The sequence below is a fragment of the Nomascus leucogenys genome, chromosome X (genome assembly GCF_006542625.1).
Source record: "Nomascus leucogenys isolate Asia chromosome X, Asia_NLE_v1, whole genome shotgun sequence".
In the NCBI taxonomy this organism is placed as follows: Eukaryota; Metazoa; Chordata; class Mammalia; order Primates; family Hylobatidae; genus Nomascus; species Nomascus leucogenys.
In genome coordinates, this window is record NC_044406.1 from 61669968 (window position 1) to 61696539 (window position 26572).

At 39.2% G+C, this 26572-nt stretch overlaps 1 protein-coding gene and 1 long non-coding RNA gene across 5 annotated transcripts in view; one reads left to right on the forward strand and one right to left on the reverse strand.

Moving 5' to 3' along the window:
* Nucleotides 1-26572, forward strand: part of EDA (ectodysplasin A) — a 421035-nt gene that overhangs the window by 178267 nt on the left and 216196 nt on the right. The window lies entirely within an intron of this gene.
* LOC115833309 lies at nucleotides 2395-8521 on the reverse strand. Its single transcript, XR_004028761.1, has 3 exons — nucleotides 8445-8521; nucleotides 6871-6875; nucleotides 2395-2406 (listed from the first exon to the last, which is right to left on the reverse strand). It is a non-coding gene; the product is annotated as an uncharacterized LOC115833309 (long non-coding RNA).

The window sequence follows — 26572 nt, forward strand, 5'->3', positions numbered from 1 at the left end:
GGAAAATGAATGGACTAGAACTACATGAATAAATATAGATGAATATCACAAACATAGTGCTGAGCAAAAAAAACAAGTGTAGAAGAATATGTATATAATGGAACATTTTAAATAAAGTTTTAAAATATCCTCAACAATTCTATTGTTGTAATATATAATTCTATATAGTATACTTATAAGTATGTATAGAAATATATAAAAATTATAAACAAATTCAAGATGGTATTTAATTGTTGGGCAAGAAAGGGCAAGGTGATCAGGGTAGAGATACACAATAAAAATTCAACTATATTTGTAATGTTTTATTTCTTAAGTTGAGTAGTAGGAACATAAGTATTTATTGTATTATTCTTTGTGCCTTTTTGTAACTTGTAAACATTTTAAATGGTTTTTGAAGGTATTGGATTGGATTTAGAGTCAGGAGGAGACTCTAGCTTGCCGTTAACCAACTGTATGTCCTTAGGCAAGTCACTTCTCCAGAGAAAATTGGAACAGCTTTTATGACTCCAGAAGTTGGACTTATTTAAAATCATGGACAAACTGTAATATACACTTGTCAATGGCTGTCTGACAGTGTCTGCACAGTTTTTCAGTTTCACCAAAATTTATTGAAGTCAAAAGAAAAATATGCATAAAGGCCACAAAACACTAAAGTAAAACTTACAATGTCAAAAACCTTGACCACATTGTGTGTAAATTGTTTTGAGTTCATTATTCTATCCCTGGCTACTAAAATATAGACAGACAGGTGCTAGGCCTACACATAGAAGATTCTACATGATTTGGAACCAGCCACCTGTACGTAAAGAACTGAAGCAAGCAAACTTAAGTGATCACAGGGAAGATTCTGTAGTTGCTGTTTTTTTTTTTCCCCCTCTTGGTAGGTTAAGATTTATATGGGTGGCTGAAATAATTATGTATAGCTGATACAGATACTAAGATTTTTTAGATGTATCCATACCAACCCTTCTGTGAATATTCTCTGTATTAGAATGCATCTTGTCTTTTTAGCATTTGAAAAAGATGATTCAGGGGATGGTATTTTTTCTTTATTTTTTTTTTATTATACTTTAGGTTTTAGGGTACATGTGCACAATGTGCAGGTTTGTTACATATGTATCCATGTGCCATGCTGATTTCCTGCACCCATTAACTCGTCATTTAGCATTAGGTATATCTCCTAATGCTGTCCCTCCCCCCTCCCCCAACCCCACAACAGTCCCCGGAGTGTGATGTTCCCCTTCCTGTGTCCATGAGTTCTCATTGTTCAATTCCCACCTATGAGTGAGAACATGCAGTGTTTGGTTTTTTGTCCTTGCAATAGTTTACTGAGAATGATGTTTTCCAGTTTCATCCATGTCCCTACAAAGGACATGAACTCATCATTTTTTATGGCTGCATAGTATTCCATGGTGTATATGTGCCACATTTTCTTAATCCAGTCTATTGTTGTTGGACATTTGGGTTGGTTCCAACTCTTTGCTATTGTGAATAGTGCCACAATAAACATACGTGTGCCTGTGTCTTTATAGCAGCATGATTTATAGTCCTTTGGGTATATACCCAGTAATGGGATGGCTGGGTCAAATGGTATTTCTAGTTCTAGATCCCTGAGGAATCGCCACACTGACTTCCACAATGGTTGAACTAGTTTACAGTCCCACCAACAGTGTAAAAGTGATCCTATTTCTCCACATCCTCTCCAGCACCTGTTGTTTCTTGATTTTTTAATGATGGCCATTCTAACTGGTGTGAGATGGTATCTCATTGTGGTTTTGATTTGCATTTCTCTGATGGCCAGTGATGATGAGCATTTCTTCATGTGTTTTTTGGCTGCATAAATGTCTTCTTTTGAGAAGTGTCTGTTCATGTCCTTCGCCCACTTTTTGATGGGGTTGTTTGTTTTTTTCTTGTAAATTTGTTTGAGTTCATTGTAGATTCTGGATATTAGCCCTTTGTCAGATGAGTAGGTTGCAAAAATTTTCTCCCATTCTGTAGGTTGCCTGTTTACTCTGATGGTAGTTTCTTTTGCTGTGCAGAAGCTCTTTAGTTTAATTAGATCCCATTTGTCAATTTTGGCTTTTGTTGCCATTGCTTTTGGTGTTTTAGACATGAAGTTCTTGCCCACGCCTATGTCCTGAATGGTATTGCCTAGGTTTTCTTGTAGGATTTTAATGGTTTTAGGTCTAACAATTAAGTCTTTAATCCATCTTGAATTAATTTTTGTGTAAGGGGTAAGGAAGGGATCCAGTTTCAGTTTTCTACATATGGCTAGCCAGTTTTCCCAGCACCATTTATTAAATAGGGAATCCTTTCTCCATTTCTTGTTTTTGTCAGGTTTGTCAAAGATCAGATAGTTGTAGATATGCGGCATCATTTCTGAGGGCTCTGTTCTGTTCCATTGATCTGTGTCTCTGTTGTGGTACCAATACCATGCTGTTTTGCTTACTCTAGCCTTGTAGTGTAGTTTGAAGTCACGTAGCGTGATGCCTCCAGCTTTCTTCTTTTGGCTTAGGATTGACTTGGCGATGCGGGCTCTTTTTTGGTTCCATATGAACTTTAAAGTAGTTTTTTCCAATTCTGTGAAGAAAGTCATTGGTAGCTTGATGGGGATGGCATTGAATCTATAAATTACTTGGGGCAGTATGGCCATTTTCACGATATTGATTCTTCCAACCCATGAGCATGGAATGTTCTTCCATTTGTTTGTGTCCTCTTTTATTTCATTGAGCAGTGGTTTGTAGTTCTCCTTGAAGAGGTCCTTCACATCCCTTGTAAGTTGGATTCCTAGGTATTTTATTCTCTTTGAAGCAATTGTGAATGGGAGTTCACTCATTATTTGGCTCTCTGTTTGTCTGTTATTGGTGTACAAGAATGCTTGTGATTTTTGTACATTGATTTTGTATTGTGAGACTTTGCTGAAGTTGCTAATCAGCTTAAGGAGATTTTGGGCTGAGACAATAGGGTTTTCTAGATATACAATCATGTCATCTGCAAACAGGGACAATTTGACTTCCTCTTTTCCTAACTGAATACCCTTTATTTCCTTCTCCTGCCTGATTGCTCTGGCTAGAACTTCCAGCACTATGTTGAATAGGAGCGGTGAGAGAGGGCATCCCTGTCTTGTGCCAGTTTTCAGAGGGAATGCTTCCAGTTTTTGCCCATTCAGTATGATATTGGCTGTGGGTTTGTCATAGATAGCTCTTATTATTTTGAGATACGTCCCATCAATACCTAATTTATTGAGAGTTTTTAGCATGAAGGGTTGTTGAATTTTGTCAAAGGCCTTTTCTGCATCTATTGAGATAATCATGTGGTTTTTGTCTTTGGTTCTGTTTATATGCTGGATTATATTTATTGATTTGCGTATGTTGAACCAGCCTTGCATCCCAGGGATGAAGCCCACTTGATTATGGTGGATAAGCTTTTTGATGTGCTGCTGGATTCGGTCTGCCAGTATTTTATTGAGGATTTTTGCACCAATGTTCATCAAGGATATTGGTCTGAAATTCTCTTTTTTGGTTATGTCTCTGCCAGGCTTTGGTATCAGGACGATGCTGGCTTCATAAAATGTGTTAGGGAGGATTCCCTCTTTTTCTATCAATTGGAATAGTTTCAAAAGGAATGGTACCAGTTCCTCCTTGTACCTCTGGTAGAATTCGGCTGTGAATCCATCAGGTCCTGGACTCTTTTTGGTTGGTAAGCTATTGATTTTTGCCACAATTTCAGAACCTGTTATTGGTCTATTCAGAGGTTCAACTTCTTCCTGGTTTAGTCTTGGGAGGGTGTATTTGTCGAGGAATTTATCCATTTCTTCTAGATTTTCTAGTTTATTTGCATAGAAGTGTTTGTAATATTCTCTGATGGTAGATTGTATTTCTGTGGGATCGGTGGTGATATCCCCTTTTTCATTTTTTATTGCGTCTATTTGATTCTTCCTCTTTTCTTCTTTATTAGTCTTGCTAGCGGTCTATCAATTTTGTTGATCTTTTCAAAAAACCAGCTCCTGGATTCATTAATTTTTTGAAGGGTTTTTTGTGTCTCTATTTCCTTCAGTTCTGCTCTGATTTTAGTTATTTCTAGCCTTCTGCTAGCTTTTGAATGTGTTTGCTCTTGCTTTTCTAGTTCTTTTAATTGTGATGTTAGGGTGTCAATTTTGGATCTTTCCTGCTTTCTCTTGTGGGCATTTAGTGCTATAAATTTCCCTCTACACACTGCTTTGAACGTGTCCCAGAGATTCTGGTATGTTGGGTCTTTGTTCTCGTTGGTTTCAAAGAACATCTTTATTTCTGCCTTCATTTCATTATGAACCCAGTAGTCATTCAGGAGCAGGTTGTTCAGTTTCCATGTAGTTGAGCGGTTTTGAGTGAGTTTCTTAATCCTGAGTTGTAGTTTGATTGCACTGTGTTCTGAGAGACAGTTTGTTATAATTTCTGTTCTTTTACATTTGCTGAGGAGAGCTTTACTTCCAACTATGTGGTCAATTTTGGAATAGGTGTGGTGTGGTGCTGAAAAAAATGTATATTCTGTTTATTTGGTGTGGAGAGTTCTGTAGATGTCTATTAGGTCCACTTTGTGTAGAGCTGAGTTCAATTCCTGGATATTCTTGTTAACTTTCTGTCTCGTTGATCTGTCTAATGTTGACAGTGGGGTATTAAAATCTCCCATTATTATTGTGTGGGAGTTTAAGTCCCTTTGTAGGTCACTCAGGACTTGCTTTCTGAATCTGAGTGCTCCTGTGTTGGGTGCATATATATTTAGGATAGTTAGCTCTTCTTGTTGAATTGATCCCTTTACCATTATGTAATGGCCTTCTTTGTCTCTTTTGATCTTTGTTGGTTTAAAGTCTGTTTTATCAGAGACTAGGATTGCAACCCCTGCCTTTTTTTGTTTTCCATTTGCTTGATAGATATTCTTCCATCCCTTTATTTTGAGCCTATGTGTGTCTCTGCACGTGAGATGGGTTTCCTGAATACAGCACACTGATGGGTCCTGACTCCTTATCCAGTTTGCCAGTCTGTGTCTTTTAATTGGAGCATTTAGCCCATTTACATTTAATGTTAATATTGTTATGTGTGAATCTGATCCTGTCATTATGATGTTAGTTGGTTATTTTGCTCATTAGTTGATGCAGTTTCTTCCTAGCCTGGATGGTCTTTACAATTTGGCATGTTTTTGCAGCAGCTGGTACCAGTTGTTCCTTTCCATGTTTAGTGCTTCCTTCAAGAGCTCTTTTAGGGCAGGCCTGGTGGTGACAAAATCACTCAGCATTTGCTTGTCTGTAAAGTATTTTATTTCTCCTTTGCTTATGAAGCTTAGTTTGGCTGGATATGAAATTCTGGGTTGAAAATTCTTTTCTTTAAGAATGTTGAATATCGGCCCCCACTCTCTTCTGGCTTGTAGAGTTTCTGCCGAGAGATCAGCTGTTAGTCTGATGGGCTTCCCTTTGTGGGTAACCCGACCTTTCTCTCTGGCCGCCCTTAACATTTTTTCCTTTATTTCAACTTTGGTGAATCTGACAATTATGTGTCTTGGAGTTGCTCTTCTCGAGGAGTATCTTTGTGGCGTTCTCTGTATTTCCTCAATCTGAATGTTGGCCTGCCTTGCTAGATTGGGAAAGTTCTCCTGGATAATATCTTGCAGAGTGTTTTCCAACTTGGTTCCATTCTCCCCGTCATTTTCAGGTACACCAATCAGACATAGGTTTGGTCTTTTCACATAGTCCCAAATTTCTTGGAGGCTTTGTTCATTTCTTTTTATTCTTTTTTCTCTAAACTTCCCTTCTCACTTCATTTCATTCATTTCATCTTCCATCAGCGATACCCTTTCTTCCAGTTGATTGCATCTGCTACTGAGGCTTCTGCAATCTTCGCGTAGTTCTCGAAACTTGGCTTTCAGCTCCATCAGCTCCTTTAAGCCCTTCTCTCTATTGGTTATTCTAGTTATCCGTTCTTCTAATTTTTTTTCAAAGTTTTTAACTTCTTTGCTATTGTTTTGAATTTCCTCCCGTAGCTCAGAGTAGTTTGATCGTCTGAAGCCTTCTTCTCTCAACTCGTCAAAGTCATCCTCCATCCAGCTTTGTTCCGTTGCTGGTGAGGAACTGCGTTCCTTTGGAGGAGGAGAGGTGCTCTGCTTTTTAGAGTTTCCAGTTTTTCTGCTCTGTTTTTTCCCCATCTTTGTGGTTTTATCTACTTTTGGTCTTTGATGATGGTGATGTACAGATGGGTTTTTATTGTGGATGTCCTTTCTGTTTGTTAGTTTTCCTTCTACCAGACAGGACCCTCAGCTGCAGGTCTGTTGGAGTTTACTAGAGGTCCACTCCAGACCCTGTTTGGCTGGGTGTCAGCAGCGGTGGCTGCAGAACAGCGGATTTTCGTGAGACCACAAATTCAGCTGTCTGATAGTTCCTCTGGAAGTTTTGTCTCAGAGGAGTACCCGGCTGAGTGAGGTGTCAGTCTGTCCCTACTGGGGGGTGCCTCCCAGTTAGGCTGCTCAGGGGTGAGGGACCCACTTTAGGAGGCAGTCTGTCCGTTCTCAGATCTCCAGCTGCATGCTGGGAGAACCACTACTCTCTTCAAAGCTGTCAGTCAGACAGGGACATTTAATTCTGAGGAGGTTGCTGCTGACTTTTTGTTTGTCTGTGCTCTGCCCCCAGAGGTGGAGCCTACAGAGGCAGGCAGGCCTCCTTGAGCTGTGGTGGGCTCCAGGGAGTTCGAGCTTCCTGGCTGCTTTATTTACCTAAGCAAGCCTGGGCAATGGCCAGTGCCCCTCCCCCAGCCTCGCTGCCGCCTTGCGGCTTGATCTCAGACTGCTGTGCTAGCAATCAGCGAGACTCCGTGGGCATAGGACCCTCCGAGCCAGGTGCGGGACACAATCTCCTAGTGTGCCGTTTTCCAGGCCCGTTGGAAAAGCACAGTATTAGGGTGGGACTGACCCGATATTCCAGGTGCTGTCTGTTACCCCTTTCTTTGACTAGGAAAGGGAACTCCCTGACCCCTTGCGCTTCCCAAGTGAGGCAATGCCTCGCCCTGCTTCGGCTCGTGCACAGTGCGCTTCACCGACTGTCCTGCACCCACTGTTTGGCACTCCCTAGTGAGATGAAACCGGTACCTCAAGCAGAAATGCAGAAATCATCTGTCTTCTGTGTCACTCAGGCTGGGAGCTGGAGACCGGCGCTGTTCCTATTCGGCCATCTTGGCTCCACCCCCAGGGGATGGTATTTTTTCAAAGCTTGTTTTAGAAAAATGGTTGACATAACATGCATGATACCTAACATCACTCAGTTTTTTTGTTTTTTTTTTAAGACTTTAGTTTTGATTTTTTCATGAAATGTTGAAGATGTTTTAAGTGTGTAGTGAATAACTTTTAGTGTTTTTTAAAATTTAGGCTCTCTGATTAATACTCAGTTTGTCCATAAATGGGCCTTATCAATCCATTCTATTACCCTTTACAAAAACCCTTTGTTTCATTTAAGTGGGTCTATCTCTCTATCCCTTATTTTAATTCAAATATTCCATTGTGAAATTTTGCTTTCTTGGCAAATTCCAAAATGCAAAAACTGCAGTTACTTTTGCAGTCGCCGTAATGTAAGGTGATCAGATCAGGGTAACTAGCATATCTATCATCTCAAACATTTATTATTTCTTTGTTTTGGAAACATTCAGTATCATCCCTTTAGCTATTTGAAACTATATATTATTGTTAACTGTAGTCATCCTACATTGGTATAGAATAGTAGAACTTATTCTATCTAGTTGTAATTTTGTATCCTTTTGCAAATCTCTCCATATCCCTCCCTTCCCCCTCCCCTTCCCAGCCTCTAGTATTCTTCTTTTCTACTTTCCACTTTTATGAGATCAACATTTTTTTTTTTTTTGAGACAGAGTCTGGCTCTGTCCCCCAGGCTGGAGTGCAGTGTCACCATCTCGGCTCACTGCAAGCTCCGCCTCCCGGGTTCATGCCATTCTCCTGCCTCAGCCTCCTGAGTAGCTGGGACTACAGGTGCCCACCACCACGCCCTGCTAATTTTTGTGTATCTTTAGTAGAGACAGGGTTTCACAATGTTGGCCAGGATGGTCTCGAACTCCTGACCTTGTGATCCGCCCACCTCGGCCTCCCAAAGTGCTGGGATTACAGGCTTGAGCCACCATGCCCATCCGAGATCAACATTTTTAAGTTTCCACATATGAGTGAGAATATGTGGTGTTTAATTTTCTGTTCCTCATTTCACTTAACATAATGTCCTCTAGTTCCATCCATGTTGCCACAAATGACAGGATTTTCATTCTTTTTTATGGATGAGTAGTATTCCATTGTGCATATTATACCATATTTTCTTTATCCATTCATCTATTAATGGATACTTAGGTTCCTTCCAAATTTTGGCTATTACAAATAGTGCTGCAGTAAACATGGGGGTGCAGATGTCTTTCTCATACAATGACTTCCTTTTCTTTGGATCAATTCCCAGTAGTGAGATTGCTAGATCATATGGTAGTTCTATTTTTAATTTTTTGAGAAATCTTCATATTGTTCTTCATAGTGTCCATTGCTCTCAATCGCCACTATGCTAATTTATATTTGAGAAAGAATGTGATTCACTTTCTCATATGTCTTTGATAGAATGTAGATAAGATTTCTGATTGTTTCTTAACAATCTTCTCAAAAGATTGCAGAAATCACAGTTGGAAACAGATACTCAGTCTGCTAAGATGACTGAGGTTATAATTAAATAATTGTTTATACATCTATGAAATATTATTATAAGAGGATGTCAACTACCAGTTTTCCTTCTCTTGTGAAGACAAAGCTAAAAGAAACAGGTTTAAACTATATTGGTAGTGTTAGGTTACATATAACAAAGAAATGCTCAATAATGAGCTTTGTTAAATAGTAGATTAGTCAACAAAAAAAGATAGCTGAATTTCACTCATGGGAAAATTCTTATGAAATAGGATAGATAATCATCTAATATGATTGGCTAGTGGGAATGATCTTCATGTAACTAAATGGCCTCTTAGGACTCCTTCCAAACTCTGAATTCTGTGAAAATAATGTAATTAAAACCTGTTTCCAAAATAAATATATAGTTATTAATACTATATAGAATTGTTTAATAAGTTTACAGTAAATGTCTACCACATTGGCATACAAATCTAGAATACCCTGGAGCCATGTTATAACATTGTCATAGAATCTTTGTTATTGGTATTGTTATTGTTGTTTAAGTCGGAACATTAATAGATGAGGAAACTGAGGATCAGAGGTTAAGGGACTTGCCCAAGATCATAAAGTAGCACTTTCAGGACTAAAACCTAGCCTTGTATTTCTACTTCTGGTTCAGAGCTTTCCATCTCATCACCCTCCTGACCTTGGGCTTCCTGTTCTGGGAGTGCTTAGAGGTGAGGCTGAGATATGTCCTAGAGAAACTCACTTAATGTCAATTATGTTCTGTATCAAATAGAACTACAAGAGATCTAGGAGAAGCTTCAGCAACCTTGAAATTAAGGAACACTGGTTTTCTCTGCCTCTGGAGGGGCCAGAGTAGTTATATATAGTCAGTCTCCTTCACTACATTCAAAGGAACCATATCTGCCTTTGCTCATTGCTGAAACTATAGTTCTTGACACAAAAGTATGAAAATATCTGTTAAATTAGTGAATAGATATAAATGAAATTAACTTTCTTTATTTTATAATCAGACATAAATTTTGTATTAGGCCACTGGCTATTTGTAAAGCTGGGTATATCCTCTCTTTTATTTTTCAAAAGGCCTCTCCAAGATATATCTTTTTTAGTTTTATTTTTTTACCTCCTCTGCTTAGGAAAGTGAGACAAAACTAAACTTAAAAAAAAAGTTTCCGGTTCATTCTCAGCAAACTATCGCAAGGACAAAAAACCAAACACCACATGTTCTCGCTCATAGGTGGGAATTGAACAATGAGAACTCATGGACACAGGAAGGGGAACATCACACTCTGGGGACTGTTGTGGGGTGGGGGGAGGGGGGAGGGATAGCATTAGGAGATATGCCTAATGCTAAATGATGAGTTAACGGGTGCAGCACACCAACATGGCACATGTATACATATGTAACAAACCTGCACATTATGCACATGTACACATATGTAACAAACCTGCACATTATGCACATGTACCCTAAAACTTAAAGTATAATAATAATAAAAAAAAGTTTCACTTTTTCCCAGGTAGGAGCTTCCATGTTGGTTTGCCTTTTGTGGTAGAGTCAAATTTACTGCAGCAATTAACAACATGTTGTGCTATTAAATCAGCACCAACACAAAATGCTTTAATTAAGCAACCATGTGCCCAAGATGCTGATTGAAATTAAGCAGCTGTGGTTCCTGCTTGTAGTCTAACTCAGAGAATACTGATCAGGACATGCTGTATATGTAAAAGGACCCAAACCTTGAACAAATGACAAATAGTAAATTATTTACATACATAAATTTGAGTTGGTACATAATACACTCTGATATAGGAAGATCCAGTATACAAGATTTTGAATTTTAAGATGAACTAACTGAGATTTAGGTTATAGCATGTCTGCCATTTATTTACTACCTACTATGTGCAAGACATTATGCTGAGGGCTCTCTATACTTACTTTCTGAATTTTCACAAAAACCCTCTGTGATTGGCATTATCCTCCGTATACAGACAAACAGGCATGGAGAAGTTAAGTAATTACTCATTGCCACTTTGTAAATAAGGCAGAATTCAAGGCCAGGTTACCTGAATTGATAATCTGTTATATTTCTATTGTACCATCCTACCTTTTCCAGTGTATTGAAAGGAATACTGGATAAGTAATCAATATATCTGAATTTTAGACTTTGTTCTGTCTTGGGAAAGTCAACTAATAACTCTGACTTTAGATTTTCTTTTTTTTATATAATGGAGAAAGATCATTTATTGTCTATGTTAGGGCATGCCTGTGGTGACAGTACTTCCTATATGAATAGTCTTGGCTCGTTCTACAAATAGAAGAGAGTATTTAATATTGAGATTATCAACATATCTGAGACTCTTTTGTATGTAGTTGGCAGTACATATTTATCTAACAAATATTTGTTGAGTACTTAAAATATGGAAGGCACTGTGCTATGTGCTAGAGATACAATGATGTGGGGAAACAAAAAGACAATGTACCCCACCTTCATGGAGCATACAGTAATTTAGTGGGAGACACAGACATTAAAAACCCACCAATAAATGTAAAAATTACAAATGGGTTACATGCTACAAAGAGAAGAATGTGATTCCATGAAAACATATGATATGGTACCTTGACTCACATGACAATGAAGAGGGCTTAGACTGAGATCTGAAGGAGGAGTAGGAGTTATCTAGACAGATGGTAGGGGATAAGAGAGTTCCAAGCAGAGGAAATGGCATGTGCAAGGTCCTGTGGTAGGAAGGAGCATAGAGAGTTTCAACAAATGAAGAGTCAAGTATAGCTGGAACATAGAAAGAAATAGGGGGACAGTAGAGGAGGCTTGAGGGTAGGTAGAGACTAAACTATGCCAGGGCTCATAGGCCATGTTAAGATCTTAGTTAAGCTCTGGTTAAGTTTAGCTTACTTTGGACTTTATGAAAAAGAAATGACTCGATTTTTTATTGTATACTTATGTTTATCCAGTGATTTTACAAAGAAATTTTCTAGTTATATACCATCCACATTTTAAGCAATTAAAAAGAGTAAACGTAGTTGGAAATGCGACTTAGAAATGAATGACATACTGATATCAGAGACAAAGATAACGTATTTAATACTTACAAAACTTTTATGATAAGGAAAATAACAACTCAATATAATGGTCAATAGATATGAACAGAGTTCACATTAATACAATAGCTCTCAAACATACTAGCCTTTTGTTAGAAGACAAACAATTGATTGTGACCAAAACTCAGTGATTGTCCTCATGGGGAAGACAAATGTTAAACAAATAATAATAATTACATGTGTACAATATTATATGGGGAGCCGAATCAATAGCACTCATAATAAAGTTTTCATATGTAATAAAAAAAGAAATGAACGACATACATTTATGAATGGAAACTAGGAAGAGAATTCTATAGATGAGGAGAATTAAAATCTGTGACACATAGTATCTTAAGAGGATTCAATTCACTAAGTAGGCAAAATTTTAAATGTAACATGTATTTTTTGGACAGCTATTATAAAAGATGCTGCTAAATAAGAAAAATAATGCCATATCTGGGTAAGAGCTATTGCTGGTAAAAGTGAGAGAAAGAAGAAAATGGTTGTGTGCTAGTGTAGTCTTGGAAAACATGATGAAGATGATTATAGTTGAATTTACCCCTGGATACCGGATATGGACTACAGGAGGAGGGCACACTAGATATCTCTATTGTGTCTCAAAAACACAAATAATAATTTTAGATTTGGGAGAGTAAGAAGGAGGAAATAGATTTCTTAGCCTTTGCCTCTTTTACCACAGTTTTTTCATCCAGAGTAATCTAAAGACAAGTTGGGAAGTTATTTCCTAGACCACATCCCGTGTGTGTCTACCTACCAATCACTTCTAATGCCATAGACTTTCAATTTACAACAGCATCTTAGAGATCATCTGGTCTACTTCCTTTATTTAATAAATTAGTAAACAGGTTCCTGTCAGGCATTGAGTCAGAGTTATCAGTGTCCACCCATCTGATAGCTAACAGAATATTTGGAGAGATATCATTTAAAGAGAGAAGCAGGGACAGAAAATGACCTTAGTGTGTCAGTATAAAGAATACAAACTTTGGAATCAGAATGCCTATCTTCACAGTTCTGGTACTTCCAGGGACCTTGAATAAATTACTTAGTATCTCTGAACTTAAATTTCCTCAAGTGTAAAATAGGGCTAAGAAAAGTACTTCCTTTACAAGTGGGCATAAGGAATAAATGTGATTATGAGTAAAAGTGTTTTGTAGTCAAAATGTAAATTATGAAACCTTATGTAAATATAAATTGCTGTGCTGACAGAATACACCAAACCAAATTGTACAGCCAATGACAGCAACTGTACTGAATAGTATTGTATTTTGGCTTCCTCTTTTTTCTTCTCCCTATTTTGTTAATTTTATTGTTTTTATTGTTTGTATATTATATATTTATTGTATGTATATTATAAATTTATTGTATTCATCTATTACAGGGAAAGGATACAAATTACAACCAGCCAAAAGAATAGTCCCATATGGCAGAGTCCAGGAAGGTTCCAATCATGAAGCTTCCTTTATCCTCAGGACATGTTACCTTCCTAGCATCAATATGTATCAGTACACATGGAGTATTGCCAACTTAGGAAGCTCACCTAAGCTTTAGTGTTCAGACATTTTGTTGAAGATTAATTACATAGGCATGATTGATTCATTTATTGCCCATGTGGTTGAACTCAGTGTTTAGGTCAACTGATACTGCATGACCCACAGCCTCCAACCTAAGTCACATAGTTGATCTTTCTGATGTGGCCAGCTCCCACCTGAAGACTCTCAGGTTTGTAATGCCATAACTGTGCTCCTGAAAGAAGTTGTATGTGGTTAAGATCTTGCTGGTAAATGTCTTTGATGATAGTGCCGTTGAGGTACCCCGTGAGTAGCAAGATAAGGTACGTTTTATTCCTTTCAAGGTGAAGACAAACTGCAACTGAAAGGCTATTCAAATAGACACTAAATATTAACAAAAATCTATAAAAGCAAAATAATTTTTCAATAGTTAATTGAGTGGAGACAATAATTTTAATATTATTGGCTATGGGCCTTAATCAGTAGTATCATGGCATTAAGGTTGCAGTAGCCCACTGTTAAGTGCCATTCATTTTCATTAGGTTTGGGCATTAGCCATATTGGGCTCATCAAGAAGAAGGTAGCAGGAATAATAGCTGCTTCTTTTAGTAGGTCTTGTATAGTGGGTCTTATTTCTTATACGCCTTGTTTCTATCTATATTGGGCCACATTTACTATTTTAACCTGGTGGTGGTGGTGGGGAGGTCCATAGGTTACCATTTGTCAAGCTTATTGTAAGTGCCAAATACTTAGTATTGTTTAAATTTGTTACTCTTTGGGTCAGAGCATCAGTGCTCACTGTATTAGTCTGTTCTCACACTGCTATAAGCTACCCAAAACTGGTAATTTATGGAAAAAAAGAGGTTTAATTGACTCACAGTTCCACAGGGTGCACAAGGAAGAATGGCTGGGAGGCTTCAGAAACAGTCGTGGCAGAAGGCAAAAGGGGAAGAGAGAGAGCGAAGGGGGAAGTGCTACACACTTTTAAACAACGAGATCTCATGAGAACTCACTATCATGAGAACAGCAAGGGGGAAATCCACCCCTGTGATCCAGTCACTTCCCACTGGGTCCCTCCCCCAACATAGGGAGTTACAATTCGACATGAAATTTGGGTGGGGACACAGAGCCAAACCATATCACTTACATTGGGATATTTTAGGTCAATGAGCAACTATGACCCTGAGGAATTTAGGCAAGGTAAATGTTAAGGTGAGGCATACCTGTTTGTCCTCTATTTTATATTTGGCAACTCCCCTAACAGTATAAGAAGTACTTTGTTTAAAAATTTAATGTGATCTCCTAACAGTATAAGAGGTACTTTGTTTAAAAATTTAGTGTGATCTCCAGATACAACTGTAACTGGAGTCCCAGAATTGATTAAGGCCGTGAAGATTTGCCATTTGGTGCATCTTGGTAGATGTTAAAATTAATAAATTAATTTAGAACTGAGGTTGTAGAGGCACAAAAGCTAATCAAAGCCCTTTTTACCTTTCTTTTGCATAGATTGTTTTAGTAAATGTTGGATTTCCAATTGGGTAAAAAAAAATCATGAGCCCCTGCTTTAGTTATTGTTTCCTCCTCCATATCAAGATTTTTGTTGGCTGGGTGCGGTGGCTCATGCCTGTAATCCCAACACTTTGGGAGGCCGAGACAGGTGGATCATGAGGCCAGGAGTTCGAGACTAGCCTGACCAACATGGTAAAACCCCCGTCTCTACTAAATACAAAAATTAGCCAGGCATGGTGGCTCACACCTGTAATCCCAGCACTTTGGGAGGCTGAGGTGGGTGGATCATGAGGCCAGGAGTTCGAGACCAGCCTGACCAACATGGTAAAACCCCCGTCTCTACTAAATACAAAAATTAGCCAGGCGTGGTGGCGCACGCCTGTAATCCCAGCTACTCAGGAGGCTGAGGCAGGAGAATTGCCTGAACCTGGGAGGCAGAGGTTGCAGTGAGCCAAGATCGCGCCATTGCACTCCAGCCTGAGTGACAGAACAAGACTCCATCTCAAAAAAAAAAAAAAGTTTTTTTTATTTTTGTGGTTATTGGGCATTCATCAAGGAGAGAGAGTCCTCTCTCCCTGCTCATATTTATGTTTCTTCCTCCAGAGAGTTGAAATTCAGTATCATCAGGGTTAAGGGCCTCCCTACAGTGATTGTTGCTCTATTGGGTTTAAGAAACGTGGGCTGGCTGGGCACGGTGGCTCATGCCTGTAATCCCAGCACTTTGGGAGGTTAATGCAGGTGGATCACCTGAGGTCAGGAGTTTGAGACCAGCCTGGCCAACATGGTGAAACCACGTCTCTACTAAAAATACAAAAATTAGCTGGGCATGGTGGCGGCCACCTGTAATCCTAGCTATTCAAGAAGCTTGAGGCAGGAGAATCACTTGAACCCAGGAGTCGGAGGTTGCATTGAGTCGAGATTGCACCACTGCATTCCAGCCTGGGCAACAAGAGCAAGACTCCATCTCAAAAAAAAAAAAAAAATAGAAACCTGGGCTTCAGTGAGATTTAATTTAATCCTTTGGCATGTTGACAAGTCATAGCCCTCAATTGAACCCAGAGTCTTTGTTGGTCATTTTTATAGTTGTCCATTAGGGTGATGGTTTCCTCTGGACATTTAAAAGGGGTAAGGGTAAAACATTTGGGGCTGTCTTCTATAAGGGCTTGTGCCACTGGATAACATGGGCATCTTTTTATAGCCTTGAGGGCCAGAATATGTTTGGATGGCATACGCAGTAGCAGCAGTAGCAAAGGCATCATACAGTCCTAGTTAGCCATCTGATTTTTGGAGTGTAGACTTCAACATGCCACATGGTGACTACTCTGCTTCATATAATCAACTAACCAATGGGCCCATACATTGTACAAGATGTAGACTTTCCCCTGAGCACTCTATAAAATGGGGACCAAGGCCTCATTAAGGCATATAACCAATGGTCATAGAGTAAAAGTCCTCTCCCTGAGCCTAGCATCAATCATGCCTTATTCTAGAATTGAGACACATGATTCAAACTGAAACACTCATAAAGGCCTGGGCTAATATGCGTGACCCAGGGCTACTCCAAGTAGGGCCCCAATACCATATTCCTATCCCTAAATGTAAATCACTGAAACTTACTAATTAGGTAGATTAAATCTATAACAGAGTCTTGGTAGGAATTGGCATATGCAGTACAGCACAGCACAACTCATAGTTCAGGCTGACCAGCAGGCAGCAACACATTTCAAAGTGTACCCTGGCCAGTTAGCAAGCCAAAAGCAAGAGAGGAAAGACCCCTAGGTAGTGATGGTTATTGCCCCAACATCCTCCTCACGGTGCCAATTTTCTTGTGGTTGCCCTGCAAGAGGGGATAATTCCCCTCACCCAAAATGTGGTTTGGATGTCAAGACCAATGATGCCACACATGCAGTAAAAAAGGCATGAGAAGGTTTATTACAGACATAATGAGGTTTTCTGGAGAGAGCAGGGATGGCTCCCAAGCCAATCTGAAATGGCTTCAGTGAAGAGAATGGCAAGTATCTTTGGTTTTTATTGTGGTTAGGTGGTGGGGCCAAGGTGAGGTTTCCTGTGCTGGTTGTGCCTTGTGTGGTTTGAACTTTCAGGCTTGCACCATGGGAAAGAGTGCCCAGGCCCTCTTATCACCTTGTCCTGATGTGGGACAAAAAGGGGAAGGGACAGGAGTGGGGCTTGAAAGCTGTCACCAATTATACAACAAAAATAGGCTCTTTATTATAATTTTCATCTCTAAAAATAAATTCCACCGCCACCAGTAAAAGGAAAAGTAGAAGTTTACCAGCTAAACAAGATGGCTAAAATGAAAACATGTTCAATTTCTTTTAAAAAGTTACTAGTGTTTTTTAAAATATCGATGTTAATAATCTCAGATTTATTCTTCTTAAATTTATCAGCCTTCTTTTTGATGCTGTACTGAAAATTAAGATGTAGTAGTGATATCTGTTCTCTTCCACTGTGTAATTCTATTTTTAGAAGTCCTATGTAGCTTTAATGCTATGCTTTATTTTGGAAATATAGTTTTATTTATAAAGATTTCTTATCTGTCTTTGGATAAAACCAAATATTGCCTCATAGAAGCTGAGACCTCTGGTCTGCATCAGTGCACTTTTATTCTATACCACAAACTAATTGTGCTTCTTGGAAAAACCATTTGTCCTGTGCATTAGATTCTTCATCTGTAAATTTGTTCATCCAATATCTGCTTTCTATGAGATAGACTTTGAATGAGGTGTTGATGGTACAGAACTGAATAAGGCATGACCCTCGCTAATAAAGAGCTCACAGTCTGGTGGGGGACATAAATGTCTGCAATTACAATATGATATGGCAATTGTCATGATAGAAGTGTGCAGGTGGTGCTGGGAATAATAGTGATATGGATAACACCTTTACTAGGTATTCTTCACCAGGAGGGGAATAAATGGAGAACAACCATGTTAAAGTACTTTGAGATGTATAAAGTGAAACAAAATCACAAATACTCGACTTCATTTCATCTAATTTATTCATTTTGAGCTTAAGTACTTAGAGCTTTTGGTACTCTTGAAATGTATTTTTGGAATTTTGGAATTACTGTGGGACTGTATTTGATGCATTTCTAATTAAGATTTATTTTTAGTTTCTGATGGTCATATTCTCCAGATTGTGAAACTGTGTGTTCTTCTTACCGCCATGGTTGAGTGCAGCTGGGGCAAATGACACAACTGGCAGACTGCTAATACTATAAAATTATGGTTTCTAAAGACCTCAGTTGGGCCCCCTGAGCACCATTCAGTAATCCTTTTATGTGTTCTTAATTATTCCCCTCTCCTGTTGACAGGGGCTACTACCATTGCAAACCTTGACTACCTTTCTCATGAGCACTGCTCCACAGTTATACCGCATTTCTACCTAACTATTAAGTGAGTCATGCTTCTTTAGATCTCTGTACCTTTGTACATTCTATTCCTCTGACAGGAATCCATCACCCCACACCAAACTTAACCAGCTTCTATTTTTTTCAAGACTCAGCTCACATATCTCCACTCTCTGAGGCCTTCTTTGGCAGCCCAAGCATAGTTAGCCACTCCTTCATTTGCACCACCACTAGGCATAGTATTTTCTGCTGTTATAGAATGTAGCATACTCTATTATACTTGTTTACTTTCTTAATTTTCTCCTCTAATAAACTGTCAAGTCCTCAAGAACAGGGACTATCTATCTTTGGTCTCCAGCACCTAGTATAATGTTGGCACAAACATAAATATTTATTGAGAGAGGAAAGGTAAGGAAACAACATAAATATTAGGCATATACAGCTTCTTTCAGAAAGCAAAACCACTTTTTTATTAATTTCAATCTTTTAAGCTAATTTGCAGTGGCATACCCCAGTTTCCTTTTTCTCTCAACCTTTAGGAAAATTTCTTTCCATTTAATAGAAAGATGCTGAATTAAAAAAAAAAAAAAAAAACTCCAACAAAGACAGCTGTCTGACAGCTGTAGACCATCTGTGCTTTCAGTCCTGGGTAAAAACATCTGGCTACTTGAGAATAGAAGCTCTGTACTAACGGAGTTTTCTAGACTGATGGTGATTAGTATTCTACAAATATGCCTTGCATTGTCCCACTTTGACATGATATAATGTACACAACTTGTCCCTCAAAATTATGAAGTTTCTTTTTGCTTGTGTACCTCAATGAAGGTTAACAAACAACAAAAACAAAAAATGAAGTGTTATCATGTTGCTACATTTTGGCCATGAAAACTGCTTTTGTCATAAAAGACAACATCACAAAAAGTAAGTGATCAGTCCAGAGGAGTGTGCATATGTACCCATACATTTATGTTGTTAGGCAACAGTCTATACCGCATATGAATTTCTCCTCAAACAAAATATTCAAACTAAATGCCAAACATCCTTTTCTATGTTTCCCAGATTTGGAACTACCTCAGGGACTATTTCCATTTAAAAAGCCATGGAAGAAATAAAGTATAAAAGACCTGGTTCCATGTGTCAAAATACCTGCAGTTCTGTCTAGCTATATTTAACCCTCCTTGATCAACTAATAAGCTTCCTCTTACTTATTTGTACAGAATTCTGAAAAATATCATATCAATTACATGAATAGCATCATATGCACACATTCTATTTCAAATGTTCAGCCTTTAATAAAGCTGTGAGTAGCGGGACTGATCCAAGATGGTCGATTAGAAGCAGCTGCAGTTTGTGGCACTCACAGAGAGGAATGAAAAGGGGTGAGTGAATTCAGCACCTTCATCTGAAATATCCAGCTTCTCACACTGGGACTGACTAGGTAAACAACTTGACCAACAGAGAATGAAGAAAAGCAGGATGGGGTGACAGCCCACACAGGAGCAGCACAGAGCCAAAGGAACCCCATCCCCAGCCAAGGGAAGCCGTGAGTCATTGTTCAACCCCACACAAGAAAACATGCTTCTCCCATGGATCTTTGCAACCCATGAATCAGGAGATCCCCTCGTGAGCCCATGCCACCAGGGCCTTGGGTCTGATAGACAGAGCTGTATAGAGTCTTGGCAGAATAGCCACTCAGGCATACACAGAGACCCAGGAGTTTTACATATTTTGGCCCTGGGATCCCCAGCAAGGCAGGAAATCCGTCCGTACATATCCCTAGGAAAGGGGCTGAATCCAGGGAGCCAAGCAACGTCATTCTTTGGACCCCACTTCCACATCATCTCACAAGTTAAGACCCACTGGTTTGGAATTCCAGCTAGCCAATGGCAATGGGCTGGAGTCCGACTGAGACAAGTCCAAGTTCCTGGGGGGAAGGGAAGCTGCCATCTCTGCAGTTCAGTCAACTCAGCTGCTCCAACCTGCTGGCTTTGGAGAGTCCAGATGGTCCAGAAGAGGAGAGGTCCCCCACAATACAGTACAGCTGCCTTGCCAGATTGTGGCCAAACTGCTTCTTTAAGCAGGACACCGATCCATTCCTCCTCGCTGGGTGGGACATCCCTGCAGGAGCTTCAGCCAGGATTCTATGGACAGAGCTGTGATCTCTCCCTGGGACAGCTTCCGGAGTTAGGGTGGGGGTGGGGTGGGGGTGGGGGGTAGCCACCATGTCAGCAGTTGGGTAGACTCAGCCGTTCCAGCCTGCTGGCTGTGGAGAAAACAGACAGTCTGGACGAGGAAGGGTCCCTTACATTGCAGCACAACTGCCTTGCCAAATCTTGGCCAGAGTGCTTCTTTAATTGGGACCCCGATCCATTTCTCCACACTAGGTGGGACCTCCCTGCGGGGGCTTCGGCCACACCAGCAAGGGTTCTACAGACAAATCTCTGATCTCTCCCTGGGACAGAGCTTCTGGGCGGAGGGGCGGCTGCCATCTCCACAGTTCAGTTGACTCAGCTGCCCCAACTTGCTGGCTGTGGAGAATACAGGTGGTCTTGATAGGGAAGGGTACCCCACAACAGAGCACACTGGCATTGCCCAAAGGCAGCCAGACTGCTTCTTAGGGCAGGTCCCTGATCCAGTTCCTCCTGACTGGGTGAGACCTTTCAACTATAGGAGGTGGTGGATCTCCAGCCACCTCCTTTAGGTTGGTGCAGGACAGCAACAGGTCAGTAGCCCCCTGGGATGGAGCTACCAGAGGAAGGAGGTGGCTGTTGTCTTTGCTGTTTCATGGCCTTTACTGGTGATAACTCCAGGTATGGGACAAACAAAGGCAACTGGGGTCTGGAATGGACCCCCAGAAAACCATGGCAGCCCTGAGGTAGAGTGGCCTGACTGTTAAAATAAAAACCAACAAACAGAAAACAACAACATCAACAAAAAGGACCCCATAAAAACCTCATTCGAAGGTCAGCAATGTCAAAGATCAAAGGTAGATAAGCCCACAAGGACAAGAAAGAATCACCAAAAAATTGCTGAGAACTCAAAAAGCTAGAGTGCCTCTTCTCCAAATGATTCCAACACCTCTCCAGCAAGGACACAGAACTGGGCTGAGGCTGAGATGGCTGAATTGACAGAAGTAGGCCTCAAAAGCTAGGTAATAATGAACTTCACTGAGCTAAAGGAGCATGCTGTAACCCAATGCAAAGAAGCTAAGAATCATGAAAAAACAATACAGGAGCAGATAGCCACAATAGGCAGTTTAGAGAGGAACATAACTGAGCTGAAAAACACAAAACATGAGAACTTCACAATGCAATCACAAGTATCAATAGCAGAATATACCAAACAGAGGAAAGAATCTCAGAGCTTAAAGACTATCTTTCTGAAATAAAGCAGGCAGATAAGAATAGAGGAAAAAGAATGAAAAGGAATGAACCAAACTATCCGAGAAATATGGGATTATGTAAAGAGATGGAACCTATGACTGATTGCGGTACCTGAAAGAGATGAGAAGAATGAGAAGAATGGAACCAACTTTTAAAACATACTTCAGGATATCATCCAGGAGAACTTCCCCAACCTAGCAAGACAGGCCAACATGCAAATTCAGAAAATGCAGAGAACCCCAGGAAAATACCCCACGAGAAGACTGACCCCAAGACACATAATCATCAGATTTCCAAGGTTGAAATGAAAGAAAAAATGTTAAGTGCAGCCAGAGAGAAAGGCCAGGTCAACTACAAAGGGAAACCCATCATACTAACAGCGGACCTCTCAGTGGAAACCCTAAAAAGCCAGAAGAGATTGGGGCCAATGTTCAACATTCTATAAAAAATAAAAAGAAATTCTAACCCATAATTTCATATCCAGCCAAAATAAGCTTCATAAGCGAAGGAGAAATAAGATCCTTTTCAGACAGGCAAATGCTGGGGGAATTTGTTACCATCAGGCCTACCTTGCAAGAGCTCCTGAAGGAAGCACAAAGTATGGAAAGGAAAAACCATTACCAGCCACTACAAAAACACACTGAAGTACACAGACCAGTGACACTATGAAGCAACCACATAAACAAGCCTGCAGAATAACCAGCTAGCATCATAATGACAGGATTAAACTCACACATAACAATAATAACCTTAAATGTAAATGGACTGAATTCCCCAATTAAAAGACATAGAAAGGCAAGCTGGATAAAAAGCCAAGACCCATTAGTATGCTGTCTTGAACAGACCCATCTCATGTGCAAAGACACACATAGGCTCAAAATAAATGGATGGAAGAAAATTTACCAAGCAAATGGAAAACAGAAAAAAGCAAAGGTTGCAATACTAGTTTCTAACAAAACAGATTTTAAACCAACCAAGATTTTAAAAAAGACAAGAGCATTACATAATGGTAAAGGGTTCAATGCAACAAGAAGAGCTATTTAGGTATCTTAAATGTATATGTGCCTAATACAGGAGCAATCAGATTCATAAAACAAGTTCTTAGAGACCTACAAAGAGACTTAGACTCCTGCACAATAATAGTGGGAGGCTTTGACACCCCACTGACAATATTAGACAGGTCATTGAGACAGAAAATTTCAAAAAAATATTCAGGACCTGGAACTCAGCTCTAGATCAAGTGGACCTGATAGATATCTACAGAACTCTCCACCCCAAAAAAACAGAATATACATTCATCTCATTGCCACATTGTACTTATTCTAAAATTGATCACATAATCGGAAGTAAAACACTCCTCAGCAAATGCAAAAGAACTAAAATCATAACAGTCTCTTAGACCACAGCACTATCAAATTAGAACTCAAGATTAAGAATTTCACTCAAAATCACATAACCACCTGGAAATTCAACAACCTGCTGCTGAATGACTCTTGGGTAAATAATGAAATTAAAGCAGAAATCAAGAAGTTCTTTGAAACTAATGAGAACAAAGAGACAGTGAACCTGATTCTCTGGGATGCAGCTAAAGCAGTGTTAAGAGGGAAATTTATACCACTAAATGCCCACATCAGAAATTCAGAAAGATCTCAAGTTAGCAACTTAACATCTCAACTAAAAGAACTAGAGAACCAAGAGCAATCAAACCCCAAACCTAGCAGAAGACAAGAAATAACGAAGATCAGAACTGAACTAAAGGAGATAGAGACATGAAAAACCCTTTGAAAGCTCAACAAATCCAGGAGCTGGTTTTTTGAAAATATTAATGAAATAGACTGCTAGCTAGACTAATAAAGAATAAACATGAGGTGAATCAAATAAACACAATCAGAAATTATAAGGGGGATATCACCACTGACCCCACAGAAATACAAACTACCATCAGAGAATACTATGAACACCTCTATGCACATAAACTAGAAAATCTGGAAGAAATTGATAAATTTCTGGACACATACACCTTCCCAAGACTGAACCAGGAAGAAATTGAATCCCTGAACAGACCAATCACAAGCTCTGAAATTGGGTCAGCAATAAATAGCCTACCAACCAAAAAAATCCCAGGACCAGATTGATTCACAGCAGGATTCTACCAGACGTGCAAAGAAGAGCTGGTACCATTTCTACTGAAACTATTCTAAACAATTGGAAAGGAAAGACTCCTCCAAAACTCATTTCATGAAGCCAGTATCATCCTGATACCACAACCTGGCAGAGATACAACAACAAAAAAGAAAACTTCAGGCCAATATCCTTAGTGAACGTCGATGCAAAAATCCTCAATAAAATACTGGCAAACTGAATCCAGCAACACATCAAAAGGCTGATCCACCACAATCAAGTTGGCTTTATCCCTGGGATGCAGGGTTGGTTCAACATATGCAAATCAATAAGTGTCATTCATCACATAAGCAGAACTAAGAATAAAACCACATGATTATCTCAATAGAAGCAGAAAAGTCCTTTGATAAAATCCAATGTCCCTTGATGTTAAAAACTGTTAATAAACTAGATGTTGAAGGAACGTACCTCAAAATAATAAGAGCCATATATGACAAACCCACAGCCAGTATCATACTGAATGGGCAAATGCTGGAAGCATTTCCCTTGAAAACCAGCACAAGACAAGGATCCCATCTCTCACCACTCCTATTCACCATAGTATTGGAAGTACTGGCCAAGGCAATCAGGCAAGAGAAAGAAATAAAGGAAGAAATAAGGATATTCGAATAGGAAGAGAGGAAGTCAAATTATCTTTCTTTGTAGATGACATGATCCTATATCTAGAAAACCCCATCATCTAAGCCCAAACGCTGCTTAAGCTGATAAGCAACTTCAATAATGTCTCTGGATATAAAATAGATGTGCAAAAATCACCAGCATTCCTATATACCAACAACAAGGAAGCAGAGAGCCAAGTCATGAATTAACTCCCACTCACAATTGCTACAAAAGGAATAAAATGCCTAGGAATATGGCTAACAAGGGACATGAAGGACCTCTTCAAGGAGAACTTACAAACCACTGCTCAAGGAAATGAGAGAGGACACAAACAAATGGAGAAACATTCCATGCTCATGGATAGGAAGAGTCAATATCTTGAAAATGGCCTTGCTGCCCCAAAGTAATTTATAGATTCAATGCTATTCTCATTAAACTACCACTGACATTCTTAACAGAATTAGAAAAAAACTTTTTAAAAATTCATATGGAAGCAAAAAAAAAAAAAAAAAAAAAAGAGCCCAAATAGCCAAGATAATCCTAAACAAAAAGAACAAAGATGGAGGCATCATGCTACCCGACTTCAAACCATGCTACAAGGTTACAGTAACCAAAACAGCATGGTAGTGGTACAAGACCAGACACATAGACCAATGGAACAGAATAGGGAACTCAGAAATAATACTGCACACCTACAACCATTTGATCTTTGACAAACTTGACAAAAACTAGCAATGGGAAAATGACTCCCTATTTAGTAATTGATGCTGAGAGTTCTGTCTAGCCATATGTGGAAATTTGAAACTAGACCCCTTTGTTACACCATATACAAAAATTAACTCAATATGAATTAAAGACTTAAATGTGAAACCCAAAACTATAAAAACCCTAGAAGAAAATCTAGGCTGTACCATTCAGGACATCGGCACAGGTAAAGATTTCATAACAAAAACACCAAAAGCAATTGCAACAAAAGCAAAAAATGACAAATGGGATCTAATTAAACTAAAGAGCTTCTGCACAGCAAATGAAACTACCAACAGAGTAAACAGATAACCTACAGAATGGGAGAAAAGTTTTGCAATGTATCCATCTGACAAAGCTCTGATATCCAGCATCTATAAGGAACTTAAACAAATTTACAAGAAAAAATCAACCCCATTAAAAGGTGGTCAAAGGACATAAACAGACACTTCTCTAAAGAAGACATACACGCGGCCAACAAACATAAAAAATGTTCAACATCACTGATCATTAGAGAAATGAAAATCAAAACCACAATGAGATATCTCATGCCAGTCAGAATGGCTATTATTAAAAAGTCAAAAATAACAGATGCTGGCTAGGTTGTGGAGAAAAGGGAATGCTTTTACACTGATAGTAGGAGTGTAAATTAGTTCAACCATTGTGGAAGACAGTGTGGTGATTCTTCAAAGACCTAGAGGCAGAAATACCATTTGACCCAGTAATCCCATTACTGGGAATATACCCAAAGGAGTATAAATCATTCTATTATAAAGATACATGCACACGTATGTTCCTTACAGCACTATTCAGAACAGCAAAGACATGGAATCAGCCTAAATGCCCATCATTGATAGACTGGATAAAGAAAATGTGGTATATATACACCATGGAATACTATGCAGCCATAAAAAGGAACAAGATCATGTCCTTTGCAGGGACATGGATGGAGTTGGAAGCCATTATCCTCAGCAAACTAACGCAGGAACAGAAAACTAAACATTGCATGTTCTTATAAGTGGGAGAGTTATGATGAGAACACATAGACACATGGGTGGAACAACACACACTGGGGCCTGTTGGGGGGCATGAGGGGGGTGGGAGAACATCAGGAAGTATAGCTAATGGTTCTGGACTTAATACCTGGGTTATGGGATGATCTGTGCAGCAAACCACCATGGCACACATTTATCTATGTAACAAACCTGCACATCCTGCACATATGCACCTAAAGTTAAAATAAAAGCTGAAGGAAAAAAATAAAAAATAAAGCTGTAAGTAGCTATCAACAATAGTATTTGAATTTCCAAAATTTTCAAGTACCATATAGCTCAGATTTCACAACTTTGATCTTAAGTGGTTAGTCTCACTAATAATAATTTAAAAGTACTTGAATTTATGAATTTTGTAATTAACCTTCATTAGCTTAACTTTAATATTAGCACAAAATTAACAGCAGTTCAAA